The sequence below is a fragment of the Astatotilapia calliptera genome, chromosome 20 (assembly GCF_964374335.1).
Source record: "Astatotilapia calliptera chromosome 20, fAstCal68.1, whole genome shotgun sequence".
NCBI lineage: Eukaryota > Metazoa > Chordata > Actinopteri > Cichliformes > Cichlidae > Astatotilapia > Astatotilapia calliptera.
In genome coordinates, this window is record NC_137441.1 from 11893809 (window position 1) to 11916755 (window position 22947).

At 40.1% G+C, this 22947-nt stretch overlaps 1 protein-coding gene across 1 annotated transcript in view; it reads right to left on the minus strand.

Moving 5' to 3' along the window:
- LOC145423308 (nuclear receptor coactivator 3-like) overlaps positions 1 to 7259 on the minus strand; it is a 62153-nt gene extending 54894 nt beyond the window's left edge. The window contains exon 1 of the mRNA XM_080295604.1: positions 6913 to 7259. The gene's annotated coding sequence lies outside the window, so the exon portion shown is untranslated. The remainder of the gene's footprint in view (positions 1 to 6912) is intronic.
- Positions 7260 to 22947: the final 15688 nt, after the last annotated feature.

Here is a 22947-nt window from a genome sequence, read left to right on the forward strand (position 1 = left end):
TATATATATATATTTTTTTTTTTTTTGGGAGGCGTTATGTGTCGCACCATATTTGGAAAATAATGATCAATGATACTGCAGCTTGACACCGAGAAATCAGAGAAATCTGTGTCGCCATGATTTCTTCTTGTATCGTCTTTAATCATGGAAGCACAACAGCTTCCTTCACATTGACTGTGGGTAGAATTTCTGATTTAAAACTGTTAGCTTGAAGATAAAATATAACATATTTGGTACCAAACATAAATCCCTTGTCTACCTCCAATTTGTCATCAGATGAATAGCTGTAGTATGTGACTCTTGATAACTTGCTGGTTTCTGACTCAGAAGGAGATCCATACTGACTAGAACTATGTGCTTGTTTGAGATCAGTAACTGCATTTATGCAGCACTTTTTTAGTGCATTACACTACAAGCCACATTTTAGCTTTTCACATATTAAGATAGCTATTTACTTATTTTACTAAAACACTTTTCTATGCTCATGCTGTCCTGTGTTTGGTAGTGTAGAGCAAAATGTGTCTGTAGCACCACCTGCCAGATGTAAGTTTATATCTAAATGTTTGGATTGACAATCTTGTTAGAACTGGCCGTCCACTAAACCGCTGATCTCACTGTTGGCCAAGACGTTTTGTACTGAAAACACACAAGTGGAACAAATGAATGAATCTGTGTGTGTTATCGGCAGTGCCACATGTGATTTTAATCATCTTTCTGTAATGCAGTAATGTAACGCATTACTGTCCTATATGGAGTAATCAGATTACAATTATGTAATTATTTGTGTTATAAAAGGTTCTTTAATTATCTGCACAATGGGTGAAAAAAACAAAACAAAAATACAAATTTTCATTTTCCTGCTTCTTTTTTCTTGCACAACAAACAGCACATTTCAGTTTGTGTGCAGGTAGGAGGAAAATGGTGGAGATATGGACATTACTTTTATTGCAAAAAAGCACAAGAGCCTGACAAAAGTAAAGTGCAAACTCCATCCAGGATAGAAACAACTATCCACTACTGCTAATACAACACTGGGTCTACACAGAAGGATCTCCATGACAGAACCCAGAGTGACTTTACAGCTGAGTGTACGCAGATCCCAGCCCAGCAGCCAGAACCTGATCTTCAACAGACTCTGGCTGCCTGTCGTTGGCTGTGATGAGTTTGTGTAAGTGTATGGGACTGTAGCCCATGGTTTATACTGTTAACTGGTAATTATGTGACAATGCATTTCAGGGCACGCAAAAGTAATTATGAATAGTTTCAAAAATTACTTTCTCCAGGAAGTAATTAAGTAACATCATAGATTACTTTAGAAAAAAAGTAATGAGTAATGTGAAGGTTTTTTTTTTACTTTTTCTGACTAGTGATCCAAACAGAGGTTCCTACCCATATGGAAAAGAAATAGTAAAAACTTATATGATTTACTCATGAAAGTGGCCACTTTCTCATTACTTGTTTTAGTAAGTATCCAAAACATACAAGTTTCATTTTTCAAAGGATCTTATATCTGTTTTCACTCTTGTATGCTTTTCATATAAGTTTCACACAAGACAGATACAAACTTTATAAGATTTATATATATCTTTTCCATATGGGGAGATACAGCATTGAAGCACGTCAATAATTACATTAAGCCCCTGTCACACGGGCCAAGATCAGTCAGTGAAGCCCTGGCAGCTTCCAGCTAGGGAAAAACCTGTAGTCTCTGACAGCTGGTGAGTGGTTGTGTGAAGCTGATTTTTCTTACTACATGGAACTGGTTCACAAAGAGGTATATAGTGCTTCATTTGCAATTGCTTTGGTTGCTAGCAGATTATCGTGGTTGTCTATAGTTTGTATGGAAGAAGCTAACATGTCTCCAAATACCAATTACTCGCTAAGTGGCGCAACATGAGAGTTGCCTTAAGGTGCTTTATATTGCAAAGCGAATACCCTACAATAATAGAGAAAACCCCCAACAATCAGATGATCCCCTATAAGTAAGAACTTGGCAACAGTGGGAAGGAAAAACTCCCTTTTAACAGGAAGAAATCTCAGCAGCCAACTCCTGTGAAAGAAATAGAGAACGTTCTGGTTCACTGGTTTCTAGTCTTTTGGTTTCTTTGTTAATGTTCTGGTTTCTGTCTGTGTTTCTTAGTTGCTTTGTCTCCCCTGTCTGCTGTGTCCCCTTGTCAAGTCCATGTCTGTGTTACGTTTCCTGTTTTACTTTGAAAGTCCTTGTCTCATGTTAATGTACCTGGTTTTGCTTCCCTTGTCTCGTTAGCCCTGATTTGCCTCAGCTGTGTTTCCCTCCTGTCTCTCATTCCCTGCTTGCTCCCTCTGTGTATTTAAGCCTTGTGTTTCTCTGTGTCAGTGTCGCAATCTACCATCTTATTATGCTGTGTGTTCTGCCTGTCAGCTTTTGTAGTTTTCAGTTTTGTTTTATAATAAATCTAAGTTTGAGTTTATCTTCCATCTCTGTAAGTCTGCACTTTGGGTCCTCTTTACCACCGCTCCCGCCTGCACACGGCCTACACATGACAAAAGTTGCTACTTCTGTAACGTGTACGGTGGTGTAGGCACAGCTTTTACTTTGAAAGTAAACATTTTCCATTTCTTGTTTGCATCATGCTTTTATAAGTTAAACTCCTGCTCGGTGGTTAGTTAGCAGCTGGGATAACAAGCAAAAGATTCCGGTGCGATTCCAGAAGAAGTGACCCCTTGTAATGATGAAACCAAAAGTACTTTTTGCAGAAAAGATGAAAACTTTGGTGACTGTAGCAATCTACAAACAACGAGAGCAATCACAAGGTTTTCAGTGCAGCTCTCTCTTTGCAACTGATGCCGCACAGCATCAGCCAGGAACTGCACGCCAACCAATCAAGGAGGGTCAATTTCTCTAAAAATCTTCGGTTTCTAGGGAGAGTCACCAAATGGTCTCCAGGTCTCAGGTTTAGGTCTTGGTCTGAAGGCTTGCAGGTAGCATCATGTGTATTTAAAGATGCACTATGTGCACATCATGCAACCATCATCCATTAGGTATCTGGCTTCTACTGAATTCAAAATAATTTTCAAATTATGAATTATTAAGAAATCTTGGAAACATTGTGTATTTATTGAAAATGTAACTGATCTTTTTAATGAAGAATCACTCTTAAACTATATCACAATGAATATAATTTAAGTCACATTACGCAAAGGCACTGAACTAAAGATGCAGCATCATGATGGGGAGTAGATTTGGGCTTTTAGTGAAGGGCAAACATGCAGCAGAGTAGTCATTTAAACTTAACTGTCCAGGGTTACTCATTGGTAAAAGCCAGAGTTGGAACTGAAAATTAAATTTGATGAACTGTCGAGCCCTAGAGCGCCCCGTTTTATAACATAAACATGCAAGTAGCCCAGTAGGTTTATGTGTAATAAGAGTATGATTATAAATATTTCTTCATCACACAACACAAGCATTATTTAGCTCAGTAATCCAACTTGAAAACAAGTCTTTTTAAATTCTACTAAAGGGTTATTGAGGAAAAATATATTTCTATACCCGATTGTAAAGTAGATTTTTGTACGCTTATTGAAACTTAAAATACTTTATTGTCAGTGAGGTCAAAATATTATTTGGGAAAAAAACCCTGCAAATCAGATGCCCCAGTATTCATCGCTGGAGTGTTGATGTTTAAGTAAAAGACAGGTGGACAAAAATGAGTGAGATTTAAATATGAGCACCCGCTTCTCTACAGAGTGAAATCAATGAGAGCTGGTGAAGATTATTTCCTGTTTAACACATACTGACATGTCAGAGAGGGGCCCCAGCAACAACACGACAACAGTTAGCTCACTACTCTGGAGCTGGGGGAGGCAAGGGGACAGCGAGAGACATGCCACAGAGAGAAGAAAGAAAATGGCAAAGAATGTGAACAATCTGAGGCAGAAAACTTCCTGAGTCCACAATAGAGGTGGAAAACACACACACACACACACACACACACACACACACACACACACACACACACACACACACACACACCCAGAAACAAGCGAGCAAAGTTGAGGTGGGTAAAAACGAGATTGACCAAAGACCAGGACGCAGACAAAAGATGAGAAATACCAGGTGGAATTCCAGCAAGAGGCTCCACCTGAGCCCCTCCCCTTTCGGTACACACCCCCTCCTTCCTCCTCTACACACACACTCACAGATTCCCAAGCTCCCAGGCTGTGATGTCCTGCTTCTCTGCTTCAGCCTCACGAGCCCTGCCCCCAGTGCCTGACCCAGTCACCAGCATCCCCTGCTAACCTCTGTCCCCTTTTTCCCCATTCAGCAAACATAATGCATCACTGTCACCCTCCTCCTCCTTGTCAATGCATTCATCCCGCCATGCGCTTGGCGAAACCCCTCATGAGTCCTGGCGGCTCGCTCACAGCACCTCCCTGTTCCCATTGCCTTCGGTTCCTTGTGAGCAGGTTGTAGGCGTGTGTGCGACAGCACGTGTGCAGAGACTTGGTCCACAGAGTTGACTGTAAATCTGTCAGAAGATGGGTGCCGTGCAACGAGACAACGGCTCCTTGCTGCGACACCCAACCCCCCCCCCCCCTCACTTGGGCAACAGACGCATTTGGGGCACAGAGCTGAAACAATTACTGTTAATAATAAATTCCTGATTAAAACCCCGTCACGAGCAGCAGCCAGACAGTTCGGAGAGCATTTGACTAACTATACATCAATTAAATTAGGAGAATAGAGCTTTCAGTAAGTGGCTTAACAGGACTGAATATGAAACATCAGTAAGATAAACAGAAGAAGCTAACTGGCCTGAAAGTGTTTATTTTAGTTGTCCTGTCATCCGTTATTTACTAAATTATTTTTTTTCTGTAAAAATAAAGTCCACCTCTGTTTGCCAAAGCCCAATGTCACAAATTTAACTGCCCCAAAACCCAAGTTTACTACCATTGCCAAACAAGAAACCAGCAGCTGCTCACAATTTAGAACTGGCAATCCTAATGGATCAAATATGATGTCCATCATATTTTTTTCATATTTTTTTAACTAACAAGGACACCCTCAGCTGAACATTAAAGTAAGTTATGGTGCAAAGTGTCTACCACTGAGCTACTTACAAGTTGCAAATGAAAAGCAATGTTTGAAGTCAAAGAATGATAGGCAAATGTTTCCCTACAGAGTTTGCATGCTATTTTCTCGGAGTCATGCCCTTCCTCTCGAAATGATCCCACACTTTGGACTTCCTGCCTGATGTGTGTAATTACTATCTAACTATAACGTCTGTTTGCAACTCAGTTTTCTTCCCCTTAATCGACCAACAAACGAACCAACATCTGATCAACAAACTCTTCCCATTGGCTAATATTTAGTTGACTGTTAGTTTGTTGTATAACTGAATATTTCTGCCAATTAAAATAGTTCAGATTGTTATAGTAGCTGAAACTTGAACCCATTTTTATTTTCATGTAAACCTTTGGGGGGGGGGGGGGAAGGGGCCATCAACAATAACATTAGACATTATAATGTCATGCATCACTAAATAAGCACGGGGAATTCTCTGGTTGCAGCATTTCATCTGTGACTCGCTGCAAATTGACATCTTTTGAGAAGGACATCTGTGAGTGTTGAGCTGTCACTGTCTTTAACCTTTAAATATTTTATATCTTATAAAAGAGACTAATGAAAACCATCTTTGTTAGCTGCAGCCACGTTTGGACACGCATCTAAATTTAGACAGCGACTTCAATATAATCAACTCAGCCTCACATCCCTCACCTGCAGCATCACTCCGATTCAACCTCTGTTTACACACACTGAACTGTAAGGCTGCTATTATCCAGTGTGAGCTGGGGCTCTGGTGTCATGCTCAAGGACACAGCGCTTTCCGGCGTACGCACACACACACTTACACCACCGGCTGGCTGTTTCAGGGATCAAACCGTGCACCTTCATAATTGCAGAGCAGCGGGTACGCACAGGGCCACGTTGCTGCCCCCTGCAGATATACAGTTAGAGACATTACTGAGGATGAAGCAGATGGCAGGAGGGGTTATGAAGGACCTAACAGGAAAAAGACACCATCACGACGAGCATTCACCGTATCACCTCACACATTTTAAGGCAATGCATGACCCCTTCGTGCACTGCTGACGTGCACACTGGAGACACACGCCGTAGACCGGCTGCACTTTATTTATTTGAATTTAATCGGTCTTGCAGGCTGGCTGAGCGGCTGGTTGACTGACGGACGGTCACCGTCGTCTGCCTCCTTCCTGCAGCGCACGTTTGTTGTAAAGCGACCAGTAGCAATACAGCGGGAGCCGCTTTCACATACAGTACGCAGCCGAGTGTGTTTGCACGCTCCTGCTCATCAAACATCCCGGTCCAAATTCCCTCACGTTGCGACAGCACCGGGCTCAGCTGTTTCCCACCGACTGTCGCGGACAGCGAGCATCAACCGGTTTAAAACAAACAAAAAAAATAAATCACCCCGTGATTTTGCGTTCAAGCGCGAGCGTGCGAGCCCAAAGCATGTGCTGTCCCAAAACTTATTCATGTTCTGCAGCAAATCTACTGGAGGCACTATTGCGATCCAGCGGCTCGTGCGTAAACTGGCGAGCTTGTGCGATCAAGTTAAGTTTATGAAATGTGCCAAACGTTCAGCCGTGCTGCAAATAAGCATGGCACCGAAACACGCACCGCATCACCGTTACAAACCGAGGGCAAATGTTTTCTGTCATTTACTTTTTAAAAAATAATAAAATAAAATATGTATTCTGTGCCCTCCGCACCGCGCCGATGCCAATATTGTGTGCGCACTGCCGCTGGAAACCCAAGTCAAGACATTTCCGTCCTCTATTGAAATGCAAACCAAACGCAAAGTCTGGTCAAACTGACTGAATAGGAGCGCGCGTGCTGCACGTACTTACCTCGTGGACGTGACTCTCTCCCGAATCGATAATTTCTTCTTTACACCATTAACTCTCCGCCATCTTCGGCTCTGTTTGTTTAAATGGGAAACACTCCCGAAGCCCAAGAAGCCAGTTCTGTAAGTTGAGGCGTCGCTGGGACTTGTGGGTAAACGAGTTCTTTCTAGACGAGCCCCGCGCTTCCGGATGGCTCGTCCAACCCGGATACGGACTACAGGCAGACTCCACCACCACACGGGGGAAGGAGGAGGAGTGGAAGGTAGAGGTTGAGGTGGAGGAGCAGGCACCGTCTGTCTAGCAGCGTACAGACGGATGTGAGCGACGAGAGGGAAGATGCCACAGTGTGTGTTATCAGTTAACCTCACTGCACGAAAAGCAAACAGCTTACTTGTTTGTGTTGATGGGAGGAGCTACAGGCTGCAAATATCCAGACTTTTTTTTTTTTAGCCAAAAGAGGGCGTTTGGATTGAAGGGGAGATAGAAAAGAGCGAACTTGAGAGCAAATAAGGACGCAGAAGTCCTGTCCTTGCCTTGTGCAAAAAAAAGTTCACTTGGATAAATAAAAGCCGCCTCTGTGTGGTCCTCATTGAAAGAGTTTGGAACAGTTTAACATTTGTTTTGCATATTTAACCACACCACTTCCTATAATTGTGCTTTTCTGTTTTGAATATGATACTCAAATTTAGTTTGTTTCTTTTCTTTTTTTTTTAAACGTTGTGTTCATTGATTTGAAGAAACAAAGAAAGCGATATTGCTAAATAAATAATTCCATAGAAACATATTGTCAATAACTAGTGAAAACTTTATGCATTTAGTTACTATTTTATGGACTTGTCGCCATTGTTTTTGCACTTGCACCGATTTCATCTGGATCCTTCCTAACTGATCTCAATGAACATCAAGTCTGCACTTGTTGTTGGTAGTTGATGTCAGGTGTCATCGGAGGGATTGCGGTATAGTATACTTAAAATAGGAGCAAGTTTCAGTAATCTGCTTGACGTTCATGCCCTGATGCAAACTAAAGCCATCTACAATGTTGTATAAATACTGAGCCTATCCCATCTACGGAGGGCGGGAGGCGGGGCACACCCTGGGCAGCTCTCCAGTCTGACGTTCAACCATTAAAACTTTTTTTGGTGTTGTTTCTTCAGGATAACAAGTAAATAACTGCAACTTTATCAATAATAATAAAAAATAAAGCAGTATATTTGAAAATGGATTATATTTTAGCATTAGAATATAATTCCGTTTAAAGAACTTCTTGCAGAAACATAAAAAAAAAAAAATGTACAAACTTTACTTTGGCTATATATACAACTTTATACAACTTTTTTATGCAAGGTGTCCTAACAGTATTATGGCTTGTGACTTTAATATGAAACTAAGCTAACATAAGATTGTTCATTCTCCATAGAGACATCTGTCCAATTTTAAAATCTAAACCAGGTGTGTGCTTTTCTTTGTGGACCAGCTGGTAACAACTAGCAGAAAATAATTCCCAGAGAAAGGAAGTAAAACTGTCAAAGTGTGCTCACTTTAGGGCTTAATAGATATTAGTGAGATTGATGTGTTTATTAGTATTGGTGAAAATGTGAGTAGACAGATGAAAAAAAAGAATAAACAGCTAAGCTGCAGCAGAAACGTGCCAAAGATATATTCAAGTTCAAGATAACCTAGGGAGTGACCCAGTACGCAGTTTGTAGATTTCCTGCACAGCATTTAAAAGAAAAGATATTTATTTAAACTCCCAAATATCTGTGTCACTAAGATGTTAGTTTTAGCTCGCACATCTATAAAACATTGACATTTCTAAAAGTTACCTCCCAGTTTTACTTTTTTCACAGAACAAGTAAAGTGCGGAGTTGCTGTGAGTTGCGACACGTGAGCACCAGCTCATTTTGTTCTGATGCCTGTGTTTGTGATATACATTCATTTTAACTTCACATGCAGATATTAACAGCATACTGAGGAATTAAGTTTTCTGGGACTTGACCTGAGAATGACCGACTGACTGAAAAAAAATTAAAACACGTGTCCACGGCTGAAGCCAGAAAAGGTACGCTTTTCTGATGTTGTTTCACAGGACTTACAGATAAGAGGGAGTTCAAAAGGAGAAGAAGAAGAAGAAGAAGAAGAAGGAAGGAAGATGTAAGTGGATGTTTACATGTTTCAATGCCAAAAAATTACATCCAATGAGGATGACAGGGCATCAGTGTCAGGGTTGTTTAATGGATTTTGTCAGTAGTGAATTATATCAAAATAAATTATTAAGACTTTCTGTGTGGAGCTTGCAGGCTCTGCCTGTGCCTGAGTGGGTCTCCTCCCACAATCCAAAAACATCTATGCTAGGTTATTTGGTGATTCGTAATTGCTTTACATGTGTATTAAAGTGTGTGGTTATCTGTCTGTGTGTGTTTGCCCTGTGGTGGACTATGACGTGATCAGCCTATACCTTTTTGCCCAAGGTCAGCTGGGATGGACTCCAAACTCTACGCTGGATAAGCAGCCATGGGAAGCGGTGGATTGATTGTTATAATATACTAAAGATTTTTTCTTTTACCATTTCCCAGAGAGATCTGAGGCAGTTCTAAAAAGTTTTTCCAAGAAAACATTTATAAAAAATTAATAATTTGTGGACAAAACAACCATACACATGGGTTGAGCACGGCAACTAAATCTCTCATCATAAACCATTGAGTTTCTGTCAATCAAGATTATTTCAGTTATTTTTCAGTCCTAATTTTCCAGAACTAACCAGCAAAACAACCCCTGAGCCCAATTATTTCCAAAATAATAGCATCTTTTGTATAATAGCGTGTACAGGTCTGAGTAATATGTAATGTGAGAGTATGAGTAATCATAGTATCTCACGTGGTAATGTGTATGTCATCGGTTCATGTAACATATTGCAGATCCTGGATTTTTTTACTCAAATTTCTGTGTGAATAGATTAATCATTAGATCAAATGATATATTCTAATATTAGCTCACAGGGTTAATGCTAATAAAAGTATTAACTCTGCTCTGCTTGCTGTAAATAATGCATTATGTTAGGAAAACTTATTTACCCCATTTCTGATTTCTTTGTTTGTTGCTTATTTGTCACACTTGAATGTTTCAGGTCATCAGACCAAATTTAAATTTTAGACAAAGATAACCCAAGTGAATACAAAAGGCAGTTTTAAATGATGATGTCATTTATTAAGAGGGAAAAATATGTTCTTTTTCTGAAATGCTGTGCTAGTTTTACATCAAATGTAACAGAACACAAACCAGACCACAAAATATTTTCCTAAATGTCTTCGGGATCATCACAATGTTTTTTGCCAGTCTCTTTCTTATTGTTGAAGCATCAACTCTGAACTTAACTGAGGTAATCCTGCAGTTCTTTAGATGCAGTTCTGACCTCCTGGATGAGTCGTCGATGCACTCTTGAAGTAACCTTTGTAGGCTGGCCTCTCCTAGAAAGGTTCACCACTGTTCCAAGTTTTCTCAATTTGTGGATTATGGCACTGGAGACCCGAAGCCTCAGAAGTGGCTCTGTTTGTGGGTTTCTTTAGATTTTGGCTTGATCTGTTGCTTCTTCGGATCTTTTGCCTGCTTCACTTTGTCAGACAGGCTCTGTGTAAGTGATTTCATGATTCAACAAGTCTGGCAGTAATCAAACCTAATATTCATGATTTAACAAAGGCGGGCTATTATTTTTTCATATAAGACCAGGTAGAATTGAATGCCTTTTGCCCTTAATAAACAAAATCAATATTTAAAAACAGCATTTTGTATGTCCTCAGGGTATCTTTGACTAATATTAAAATTTGTTTGTTGATCCCAAATGTGTGAAAAATGTGCCAAAAAAAGAGAAAAAGAAATCAGAAAGCAGGCAAATACTTTTTCACAGCACTCTGTATGTGTTACAGATTGTTGTAGTATCCTGTAAACAAATGCTGAAATGTCACTTTACATCCTACGGCCCCTTTGGAAGAGCTGGCCTCCATGAACTGGGTTTGCGTCGCTGGAGGGACTGCAGCTCCTTCAGGGCACCTATTTCTTATAGATGGGGCCCCATATGCAGGCTCCATATGCGAGCTGGCAGGGTCAGTGCGGACATCTGATCCGGGTGGCCTATGAACTGGGACATGTCAACACAGCACCCCGACTGCTGCCAAGATAGACAATTCAGGCACAGATAGCACCAAAATCCGTCATCATGATAATACTAGGCAGACAAGACCACAGACAGATACACACACACACACACACACACACACACACACACACACACACACACACACACACACACACACACACACACACACTAACACTAAGTGTCACTGACAGTGTGAATGGAAGGGGTAGAAGAGAGGAAGGTGAGAGAGAAGTGAGCCAAGATGATGAGATAGTAGAGTTTAGTTTAAGGAAGTTTAAGGAGACAGAGAGACAAGTTCACAGATAATGATGAATGGTCCATATTGCCTGGAGGGAAGGATAGCTAGAAAACCTAAAGGTGTAAAACACACACAAAGTAGAAAAAGACAGTGTGGCGGATGGAGGAGAGGAAGTGTTGAAGCGCAAAGAATCGTCGAGGGAGTGAAAATAAGGTGGAACTACAATGGTTTGACTGGGATGAGTGAAGAAGGGTGAGCATACATGGAGGAAAATAAGAAAATGGTGAGATGTGTTATTATCATAGCATCATTTATTAGGAAAAGCTACCCATTCTACCCACAAATCAGCTGCCCATCACATAAAAACTGTCAAATAAATGTGTGCGCTTCACATCTATTCACTCCTAGAGCGACACACACACACACACACACACACACACACACACACACACACACACACACACACACACACACACACACACACACACACACACACAGAAACTTAAGCCTCTTTTTTTTATTTAGTAAAAGTTAGACTTGGTGCAGTGGCAGAGTGTACAGAACCAAAAACAGCTGGCGTAAAAATTAAAGCAGTTAAGAGGTTGAATAGAAAAAAAAACTACATAAGCTATTTAAAAACTACAAACAGAGGTTAAAGCAAAAAAAAAAAATTAGCACTATCATCATCATTACCTTCCATACCACATGCAATAATAATTTTAATTGTTTTTTTTCAGTCATACTAGAGATTGACCAGTGATTGCATGGATTTTTTTTCACTGTCAATCAATTGGAAATACAGGGAGTGCAGAATTATTAGGCAAATGAGTATTTTGTCCACTTCATCCTCTTCATGCATGTTGTCTTGCTCCAAGCTGTATAGGCTCGAAAGCCTACTACCAATTAAGCATATTAGGTGATGTGCATCTCTGTAATGAGAAGGGGTGTGGTCTAATGACATCAACACCCTATATCAGGTGTGCATAATTATTAGGCAACGTCCTTTCCTTTGGCAAAATGGGTCAAAAGAAGGACTTGACAGGCTCAGAAAAGTCAAAAATAGTGAGATATCTTGCAGAGGGATGCAGCAGTCTCAAAATTGCAAAGCTTCTGAAGCGTGATCACCGAACAATCAAGCGTTTCATTCAAAATAGTCAACAGGGTCGCAAGAAGCGTGTGGAAAAACCAAGGCGCAAAATAACTGCCCATGAACTGAGAAAAGTCAAGCGTGCAGCTGCCAAGATGCCACTTGCCACCAGTTTGGTCATATTTCAGAGCTGCAACATCACTGGAGTGCCCAAAAGCACAAGGTGTGCAATACTCAGAGACATGGCCAAGGTAAGAAAGGCTGAAAGACGACCACCACTGAACAAGACACACAAGCTGAAACGTCAAGACTGGGCCAAGAAATGTCTCAAGACTGGTTTTTCTAAGGTTTTATGGACCGATGAAATGAGAGGGAGTCTTGATGGGCCAGATGGATGGGCCCGTGGCTGGATTGGTAAAGGGCAGAGAGCTCCAGTCCGACGCAGACGCCAGCAAGGTAGAGGTGGAGTACTGGTTTGGGCTGGTATCATCAAAGATGAGCTTGTGGGGCCTTTTCGGGTTGAGGATGGAGTCAAGCTCAACTCCCAGTCCTACTGCCAGTTTCTGGAAGACACCTTCTTCAAGCAGTGGTACAGGAAGAAGTCTGCATCCTTCAAGAAAAACATGATTTTCATGCAGGACAATGCTCCATCACACGCGTCCAAGTACTCCACAGCGTGGCTGGCAAGAAAGGGTATAAAGGAAGAAAAACTAATGACATGGCCTCCTTGTTCACCTGATCTGAACCCCATTGAGAACCTGTGGTCCATCATCAAATGTGAGATTTACAAGGAGGGAAAACAGTACACCTCTCTGAACAGTGTCTGGGAGGCTGTGGTTGCTGCAGCACGCAATGTTGATGGTGAACAGATCAAAACACTGACAGAATCCATGGATGGCAGGCTTTTGAGTGTCCTTGCAAAGAAAGGTGGCTATATTGGTCGCTGATTTGTTTTTGTTTTGTTTTTGAATGTCAGAAATGTATATTTGTGAATGTGGAGATGTTATATTGGTGTCACTGGTAAAAATAAATAATTGAAATGGGTATATATTTGTTTTTTGTTAAGTTGCCTAATAATTATGCACAGTAATAGTCACCTGCACACACAGATATCCCCCTAAAATAGCTAAAACTAAAAACAAACTAAAAGCTACTTCCAAAAACATTCAGCTTTGATATTAATGAGTTTTTTGGGTTCATTGAGAACATGGTTGTTGTTCAATAATAAAATTATTCCTCAAAAATACAACTTGCCTAATAATTCTGCACTCCCTGTAGTTGCAGCCACCGCTTTCAACTGCAAGGCAATTGCAAAAGGCAACCTGTTTCTAAGCAAGCACTGCCCAACTTGGAATGACTGCAGTCACTCTCAGACAGATTGGCAAAGATTGCTGAGTAATTTATAAATGCAGACAGATTGCCAAACATGTTGTAATTAATCAGTCATTCTGCATTGATGAGTGCAACGCATCTTTTTGCAGTCGGGAACTCGACTCAATTGGTTGTTATCTGGTTTTATTCCCGTATGAAACCAAGGTGCAATGAAATCGCCACCTGACAGCAGCTACATCACTGCTTGTTAGAATTTCCATTTCAAATCTATGAGGTTTTGGCTGGATTCTGAATGCTAATGTGAATTTCTGTGTATGTAGATGGCACCAGATTTGCAACAGATGGCAACAGATTGGTGATTTTTAATGATTTATAACAGTTAATTCCTGCATTATCACAAACAGATTGCAATTTTAATTGTCATCTTGACATCGTTCAATCAAAAACTCATATCACACTGACTCTGTCTTATTGCTGCTTTGTTGCCATTTTGATGCACCAAAGTCACTTTAAGGATGGCAACTGACTGGGAGTGATGGCAGACATGCTCCTCATCTTAGAAGCAAAAAATTTAGAGGAAATGAGATCATGAGGTCATTGCACAGTTGTGCATAATGTTTGATAAAATTATTGCCCACTGTTAAACTGGATACAATTCAGACACATGTCTGAAACTTCATCTTGCAGAAGGAGAAATAACTCAACAGAAGTCCCCACCCCAGCCAAACGTGTACTACAACTTTACTCTGAAGCCTTTTTCACTATTAATCTTCCAAAACACGGTCTTTATAAACACTTTTTTGACTGAGAAATCAAGATTTCACAAATATTGACCTAATTTGTTTAATATCTCTAGAGTTAATGGCTCGTCATTAGATATGGCTTAAATCCACGTCAGTATGAGCTGTAATCGGTGCTTGGTCAAAGCTTCATCTGGTGCTGCTGGTGTTTTCAGTTTTTATTTGGTCAGTGTCATTCCTACAAAACTTCAGCTTTATTTTGAAATTAGTGCTAATTAGCTGTCACATTAAACTAAAATGGCGAACATGATACCTGCTATCATAGCTGCATTTTAGCGTTGTCACTGTGAGCTTCTTAATGTGTTGCCACAGAGCTGCTCTCTTGTATTAAAATCCATTGTGAAGCTTTTAGAACCTTTACATACACACACTCAGTGGATAATAATTTCATAATGAATTGTATTTTTAAGGATTGATACTTTGTAAACTTTTTTAGTTGGTTAAAAGAATAACAATGTTCTTGTTACTGTCTCTCAAACTACAAATAGCAAGATTTTATTCAATGGGCCAATTTTGGCTTCCTGAAGGTAGGAAATATACAAAAAAAAACTACTGTGCACTCTAGATAATGGGGAGCAGAAATATTAAGAAAAGGGCTAAAGCAGAGAAATCCACTGATATAATTCATCCAACCATCCATCCATCCTCCTCCGCTTGTCAAATGTATTGTGAATAAGCATCTGTTTGAAAATGTCAAACTTAATGGGCTTTAACAGAACAACTGTTGGACATTATTTCAGACTTTTGCTTACAAATAATTTCACTTAAATATATTTAGTGAACTGCTGAATACCTCTGAGAATATTGGCTACGCTTGCAAATGGACATTTCTGTGTTTTGAAGTGAAACACTTCAATTCATTAAGTCTGCTCCTGATAGAGTGGAGAATTGTTTTTTCTATGGCGGCTGACTTCAGGTTGTAGTTCCATAATATTTAAAGCCACATTATTATGGTACTTACTATCATTTGGAAATTTTCACAAGGTTGCCTGAGGCTAAAATAATGTGGAAATGAGTAGAAAATGAAATAGGAAACACACACACACACACACACACACACACACACACACACACACACACACACACACACACACACACACACACACACACACACACACACACACACACACACACACACTCACCAGCAGCAGCAGCAGCAGCACCATAATGTTGAACTGACTCTTACTATGAGACTTGACCTCCTTGAATCTTCGAAGATAATAAAACATACTTAGTGCACAGTAGCACTCCATTAGATGGTTAAAACATGGGCTGAAGATGATAATGCTTTATTTACTGGCATGCAGATTATTATGGAGACATTTTCTCCGAGAGAATTTAAAAGACTGCAGAGAGAGTTGTGGGAAGGTGAGAGCAACAGGGAAGCTGTTTAAAATTCCAAACAGGTAGGGACGAGGCTTCAGGAGGGTAGTGGAACAGCTCCCAGCACACACACACACACACACACACACACACACACACACACACACACACACACACACACACACACACACACACACACACACACACACACACACACACACACCCTCCAGAGAGAGGGAAAAGAGACAATCCATATGCAGAAAATACTGTTACATTTGTATGTGGCACTAAAGCAGCTGGTCGATTAATTGACTTCTCATGTCTATCAACAGACTTAGTTTCAAGCTGTTAAGACAAAAAAAGGGTTTTTGAAGCCATCAACTTGATCTAGGCATTGTCTTTATGTATTTAAAGATTATTCAAGAAAGTAGCTCAGCAACGTGGTCCAGTGATGAGCACCGTCATCTCACAGGAAGATGGTTCACAGCTGGAGCCTGCAGGAGTTTGCAGACATGCCAGAAAGCTGCAGTTGGACTTACCTCACCTCTATATTGCCACTCAAATGACAGCAGTATATGTAATGTATTGAAATGTATTCAACACATTGGGGGTTTAGATCTGGGACATGGAAAAAGAGGAGATGAGAAGATCTGTCAGCAAATGCAGCAGAGAAGCTAAAGGTGGAGCTGTGCTAAATAATTAGTTTGTCATACCACCATATGGCCAAATCCCCTGTAGCTATTACCCTCTGTGTCCACTTCTGTTTGTGAAATATAGCTCAGCGTCATACAATGCAAAGTCAATACAACACAACTGAACAGACAGAGCAAAAAAGGAGGGAATTGTTGGATCACTAGCTTGAAAGCCTCGAGGGACAGTGAAGTTGCTGTTTCGAAAAACAAAATCCCAGGTTTTTTTTGTTTTTTTTTACCACAGTTGTACCTAAATTGGGCATTACAGAGAGGGGTCAGGAAATGAAGGAATACGTGTCCCTGCTAGTGCTGTCAGCCGTCCCATTTGCCTCCTGGGCATGCACACACATGCAGATTTATAGGGATTCATGTTCCAGATGTGCAGTTTGTTGATTCCAAGCTTCATGCGCACACAATCTGTAGAGTGCATTTATAAATCATACTCACATTGCCCCTGGTACTCCCACTGCCTGTCGTTGTGCACAGTAGTACAAACTGGCCATGTTTAGCATAGTTTATTAGCTACAAAATTATTAGGTAAGCCTACAAGAAATCAAAATGTCAGGTTTGAGAGAATACGCGCGTAGATTTGGAAGTGTGCAATAAGTCTAATGCACAAAAATCCTTAGTGCACTCACCATGCACTCTCCAAATTTCCCCCTGCAGTGTTGACAGGGTCTGAACTTTGGGGAACCTGAGGAGAAGAAAAAGATTTTTGGATATATTTGGACTTACTGTTGGCGCACATCTGTTAGGTCATTAACAAATGCATGCAACATTCATCTGGACAAATTTTTAGAAAATTCACAGTGCTGCTGAAGCCCTGTTTTAGTCGGTGACCTGCTCAGTCAGTCAATTCTAATAGCTCTCTCATCATTACTGAAAAGGTTTTGAAGTGCAGTCAAAGCTACCTAGCTTGTTTGTTCCGTTTTAAAATGAGAAAATAAGTTCATAGTGTTTATTTAAAAGCCTGACAACATTGTTTGCACAATGTTGCCCTTTTGTGGAGAACTTTATTGTTTAATGCTGATAAGCTACAGTAGCTTGCTTTTCATTGGACTTCTTCTATTTCCACAAGGCCAGCTCTGTCGAGAAGGCTTAAGTGTGGTTAAGTAGCTGTGCAAAATTTTATGTCCAGCTTCACCAAAGTTGAGTTAGACATTGCTTTATTCTGGTGAGTAAACCCATTGAGAGAATCTGATATAAATACAAACTTCTGGTTCTAAATGTGAATGTGTCTGGGCCACGTTATGCCCAGGATCTTACCTAATAGTCAGCTTGAGAATGGTTCGAGTGTGCAACAGAATACCAAGACTACCAGTTAGACTATTTGGTATTTTGATATTATCAGATCAAATTATCTCTGAACCTGCTTGCAACTGATCAGAGATACAGATCTGTAAAAGAAGAAGAAGAAGAAGTAAGAAGAAGAAGTAAAGTACCCCCCCTTTCCAAAGAAATAATAATGTACTTCAATTCAATTTAAATTGTCACCTCAACGCACTTGATATTGTAAGGTAGACCCTACAATAATACATACAGAGAAAAGTGTGTGTGTTACACTGTCTCATTATTTATTTAAGAAAAAACAAAATGGAAAAGCAGTGTCTAAAAAACTAACACCCCATGATTCAGTAGCTTGTAGAACCACCTTTAACAGCAAGAACTTGAAGCAATCATTTTCTGTATGACCTCATTAGTCTGTCACATCATTGTGGAGGAATTTTGGCCCATTTTTCGTTATGACGTTGTTTCAGTTCATTGAGGTTGGCAGTTGTTTGTTGATTCTGCTGTGGCACTTCATTCAGGTTGAGATCTGGACTTTGGATCATTGCAGCACTTTTCTTTCTTTCTCAGCCATTCTGATGGAGATTTGCTGCTGCTGTTTGGGATCATTGTCCTGTTGCATGACCCAATTTCAGCCAAGCCAAGTATCCAATCCAGTGTCTGCAAAACAAACCCAAATTATTACCCGTCCACCACTGTGCTTGACAGTTGATATGAGGTGTTTGTGCTGATATGTCATGTTTGGTTTGCTCTGATGGCCCTGATCTCCTGGATCTATCCCTCTCTGCCTCTGGCTCCTGGGGGACATTATTGCAGCTTCCCACTCTTCTACTTCTGTCCTTTTATTATATTTTCTCCTATTTTCATTTTACTATTATGAATTGTTGGAAGGTCTTGTAAGATCACTGCTACTAAGGGGCCGAAACTCGTGATGCAGGAGAAATATCTCTGTGGTTATCACTTGTTTTTAACTTGTAGTCATGCAACTTACAATATATATTTAGAATGTTAGGTCACTGAAAGCAGAAGCTACTTTCTCACAGAAAAAGATCCTTAGATTTACAAAAAACAAACAAAAAAGTAACAATAAAACTTACTTAATTTATTAAAAAATAGAAAGAAAAAAATACTACCAATCCACTGCCCACTGAAACTTTTTGCACTGGTGCTTCTTCAGATCTTCACTTGATAACTGATTTCCATGTACAAGTAATTTCTTCCACTCCCTTTCCCTCATTTTTGCCATTAATGAACTTCTCTACACAAGCAGTAATGTTTAGACTTATAGCTCTTTAATGTTTTTGTGGTTTTGTTTGGCTTTCTGCATTTCAATTTCACATTAAGAAGGCTTTCACTAAATCATTATTTCTTCTAAACAGACTCGCCTGATTAAAGCAACAACAGACACTGTCACACATAAAATACACAAACATACACTTAATAGCTGCTCATGTTGGACAAAGAGTCTTTGCATGAAAATAAACAGTACTGTGCAAAATCTTGAGCCACCGTTCATTTCTTCATCTTTTGCCTTCAAAGAGTTACACTTTATTCTAATTTTGCAGGCTTGAGGAATATTTTTCTGGACTTTCTGAAGGTCTTTCAAAGTTTTCCTTTGGACATAGGCTGCTTTTTTTGAACACAGCCAGTTGAGGTGTTTCGGGCATCTGACAAGGATGTCTCCTGGACTCCTCCCAGGTGAGGTATTTTGGGGATGTCCTAGGAGGCCCCAAGACAGACCAAGGACTTGCTGGAGAGATTACATGTCTTGGGTGAATTGTAAACGAATCAGCGCCCACCTGGAAGAGCTGGAAGAAGTGGCCAGGGTGAAGAAAGTGCTTCTCTAAATCTGGATAAGCAGTAGAAAATGGATGTATGGATGGGCTATTTTTTTTTTGTTCCCATTTCTTTAGTTAGACCTACAAAAACAATAAAGACAACACAGTTTGAGACAAATAAAATAGCATTCTTGCTGCAATCATTTGATTCCCAAAGAGGCATTGGCTGAAAGCTTGACATATTTCAGCATGGTGTGCAGTGTGTCCATAAAATATTGGAAAAACTGAATAAACTCAGGATAAAAGAAAAGATAGCAGGCACAGAAAAAACTATCTATAGCAGATGAAAAGTATCTGAAAGTAATTTCCATGATAGGTTGGGGAAAAACACAGCAAAGACCTCACACAGGACCAGAGAGATGCTTCAGGCCTTTTAGTTTATCCATCTGTGCCCCATCAGAAATGGGCTCAGTGGAAGGGCAGCTGTCAAGAAGCCATTTTTAAGGAAGGGAAATAAGGAGGCTGATGCCAAAATACACAAGAACTGGACTGAAAATTAGTGGCAATAGTTAGGACAATAGATCCCAAACATACTGTCAATGCAGCAAAAGCACACCTAGATAGAAAAACACAATGGAACATGATCAATCATGGATTGACCTTCCCAGAGCTCAGACCTCAACATTACTGATGCAGTCTGAGATCGTGCTGACAAATAGGGAACAAAAGGCAGTCAACATTTAATGTCCTTCAAGAAGCCTGGAGAACTGTTCCTGAAGACAACTTAAAGAAATTACAAGCAAGCTTGGCAAAGACAGTTCTGGCTGTGCTGAGGAATAAAGGTGACTGACTTTCAAGCTTATTAGAAATAAACTGTTTGTTTCACTTTTCCTCGGCTCATCTGGAAAATCTAGGACAATTCTCAAACTTGTATTTGGTCCCTCGAATGGCCACTGTACTGAAAATCATAGCACTGATCTCTTTCCCCCTTACAGTTCTGTCTCTGCTCCCATTTGCTTTACATTCCTACCTCTCAGATCCCTCCAGATGTTTCCACCCCATCTACATTCTGTCCTTCATCGGTCTACATATGCTCGTTTACTCACCTCACCCACAAGTAACAATGAGGTCATGAGTTTCTTAGATCTCCACCGAGCAAAACCGAACTGGTAGAGCAGCTGCTGCCCAATTTTGCTCATTTTAGACAATCAATGAAAATAACACTGAAGGAACACAATGCTTGCAAGAGATTACCCCACACACACACGTGCACACACACACACACACACACATGCTCCTGTCCTGCTAATTGTTGGCAATTAGTCTGCAAGTCTGGGATTACATGTCTTATTAAATACAGAATTTCAAATGAGCTTCGTTAAATAAGAAAGTACTCCCATTTTAATGAAGCTAATTTATATGGAAATTACACATAATACTGACGATTCAGTGACAGATTTAACCTCATTGGGTGAAGGGAAGGAAATAAAAAAAAGAGGGGGATAGTGATTTTTATTCCTCGTCTTAGCTGGACCTTACAGCTGGACTCTTTCTGCAAGTCTGCTTTTAAAGCACAACCTCAGAAAGTTCAGGTCATGTATTTGTGCTGGAGATACAGCCATCAGTGTGCGTATGTGCATGATGGAGAGCATGTGAGTGAACTCCTGTCCTTGTGCTGACCCTGCAGAGCTCCAGCACTACCTCTCTGGTTCCCACTGATCCATCATGCTGTCTGATTGTCCAGAGAAAACCCATTAGTCTGACACAACACAACACATTAGCAGTGAGCTGCAGGTGTCTCTTTCCCGTGTCATGCTCATTCTTTACCAACCATGGATGTAAATATTAATTGACCGTGTAGTGGTGGACATGCAAAACATGAGCTGTTTGGATAAACAAATGTGCGATCTGCGGTTTGATTCCATCAAAGTCTGACTTAAATGGTTTGTAGTACATATTGTGTGAGAAGCCTGTGTCTGTCCTTCTTATTCTTACTGGTGATTTATTAATGCAGGTCTGTGTGCAGCCACATCCCAGCAGACCGTTCCTGTCCCTCGGGCTAAAAGCTCAGCATTGCCCCCTTGTGGTAATTAGCCAAGGAGTACGATTTGGTCAATATTTCCTCATATCTGCTGACACCGTCCCCAACGGATAGTGTGAATTAAAAAGGTTTAATTTTAAACAGGCCCACAAATATATCCTTAAGTGCAATAGGTGGAAAGATGTAATGAGCAGGAGGTGAGATAATGAAAGTGCACTATCATTGCTCTATGAAGGACATTTTCCTTTGCTGTTTCACCTCTGATAAGGATAATTATCTGTAGCGCTCATAATTTATAGGGCACTTTAAAACGGCAGTATAGTTTGCATGTCTTTTTCATAAGGTTTCCATGGAGACAGGTCTACTATTTAACCTGCAGGCGGGATGTCAAAAAAAAGTTGTTTGTTTTTTTTAACAGGAGCTTTATTGAAAACATGAAATTAAAAAAAAAAAATTTAAAAAAAGTGGCAAGAAAAATGATCAGAACTCACAAGAATTTGCATAAATATATACCATCAAAGCTGATAACATATTTTAAAAGAAAAAAAAATTGCAACATCTATAAATAAGCAGCAAAAGAAAAACAAATAAGGACAATGCAAAATGAGTAAAATACAATAAACATCGTGTGGCTTTTCTTTGTAGGTTTTTTCCCCGTTTTCTTTCTTTCTTTTTCCCCTCTTAAAAGCGATTTCATGTCCAAATGCATTAATGATGGTTGCCACCTAGAGGCTATTCATACAGCTTTACATTGTAGTCTTGATTTTCAACAATGGCAAAATGCACTGATTTTTAAGTCCAATTTATAATTCACCAAACAGAATCAATGCAGAAACAGCCTTAAGTGAGCAGTGTTATGGTCCATAATTCATTTTTTGCACAATGATGCAAAAAAAAAAAAAAAAAAAAAAAAAAAAGCAGCTTATTTCCGTGGGATTATACAAGCTATTATGTCTCAAAGCGAAGGAGCCTTCAACTGCGGTGTGGCTCATGATTCAGGGCCTGATTGTTGCACAGTGAGACATCTGATGAGCAAGAAAAGGCCACAGATGCTTTCACTCTGCACTGCTAGCTTTAAAAACAGGCCTCTTACCTGTCAGAATGACACAAACAAAATGGAGAAAAGAAAAAAATCCTAACGTGTGGATGACATTATGACAGTGTTAAATATGCATGTTGTGAAAGCTGCAATGCATTTCTGCAGCGTAGTGTTATACAACCGAGTTCACTTTGCTCTAGTAAGGCCATGAAGTTATATAAACCATTAGGCTAAGTAAAATTTACACTCATATCACTATGTATACCCACAC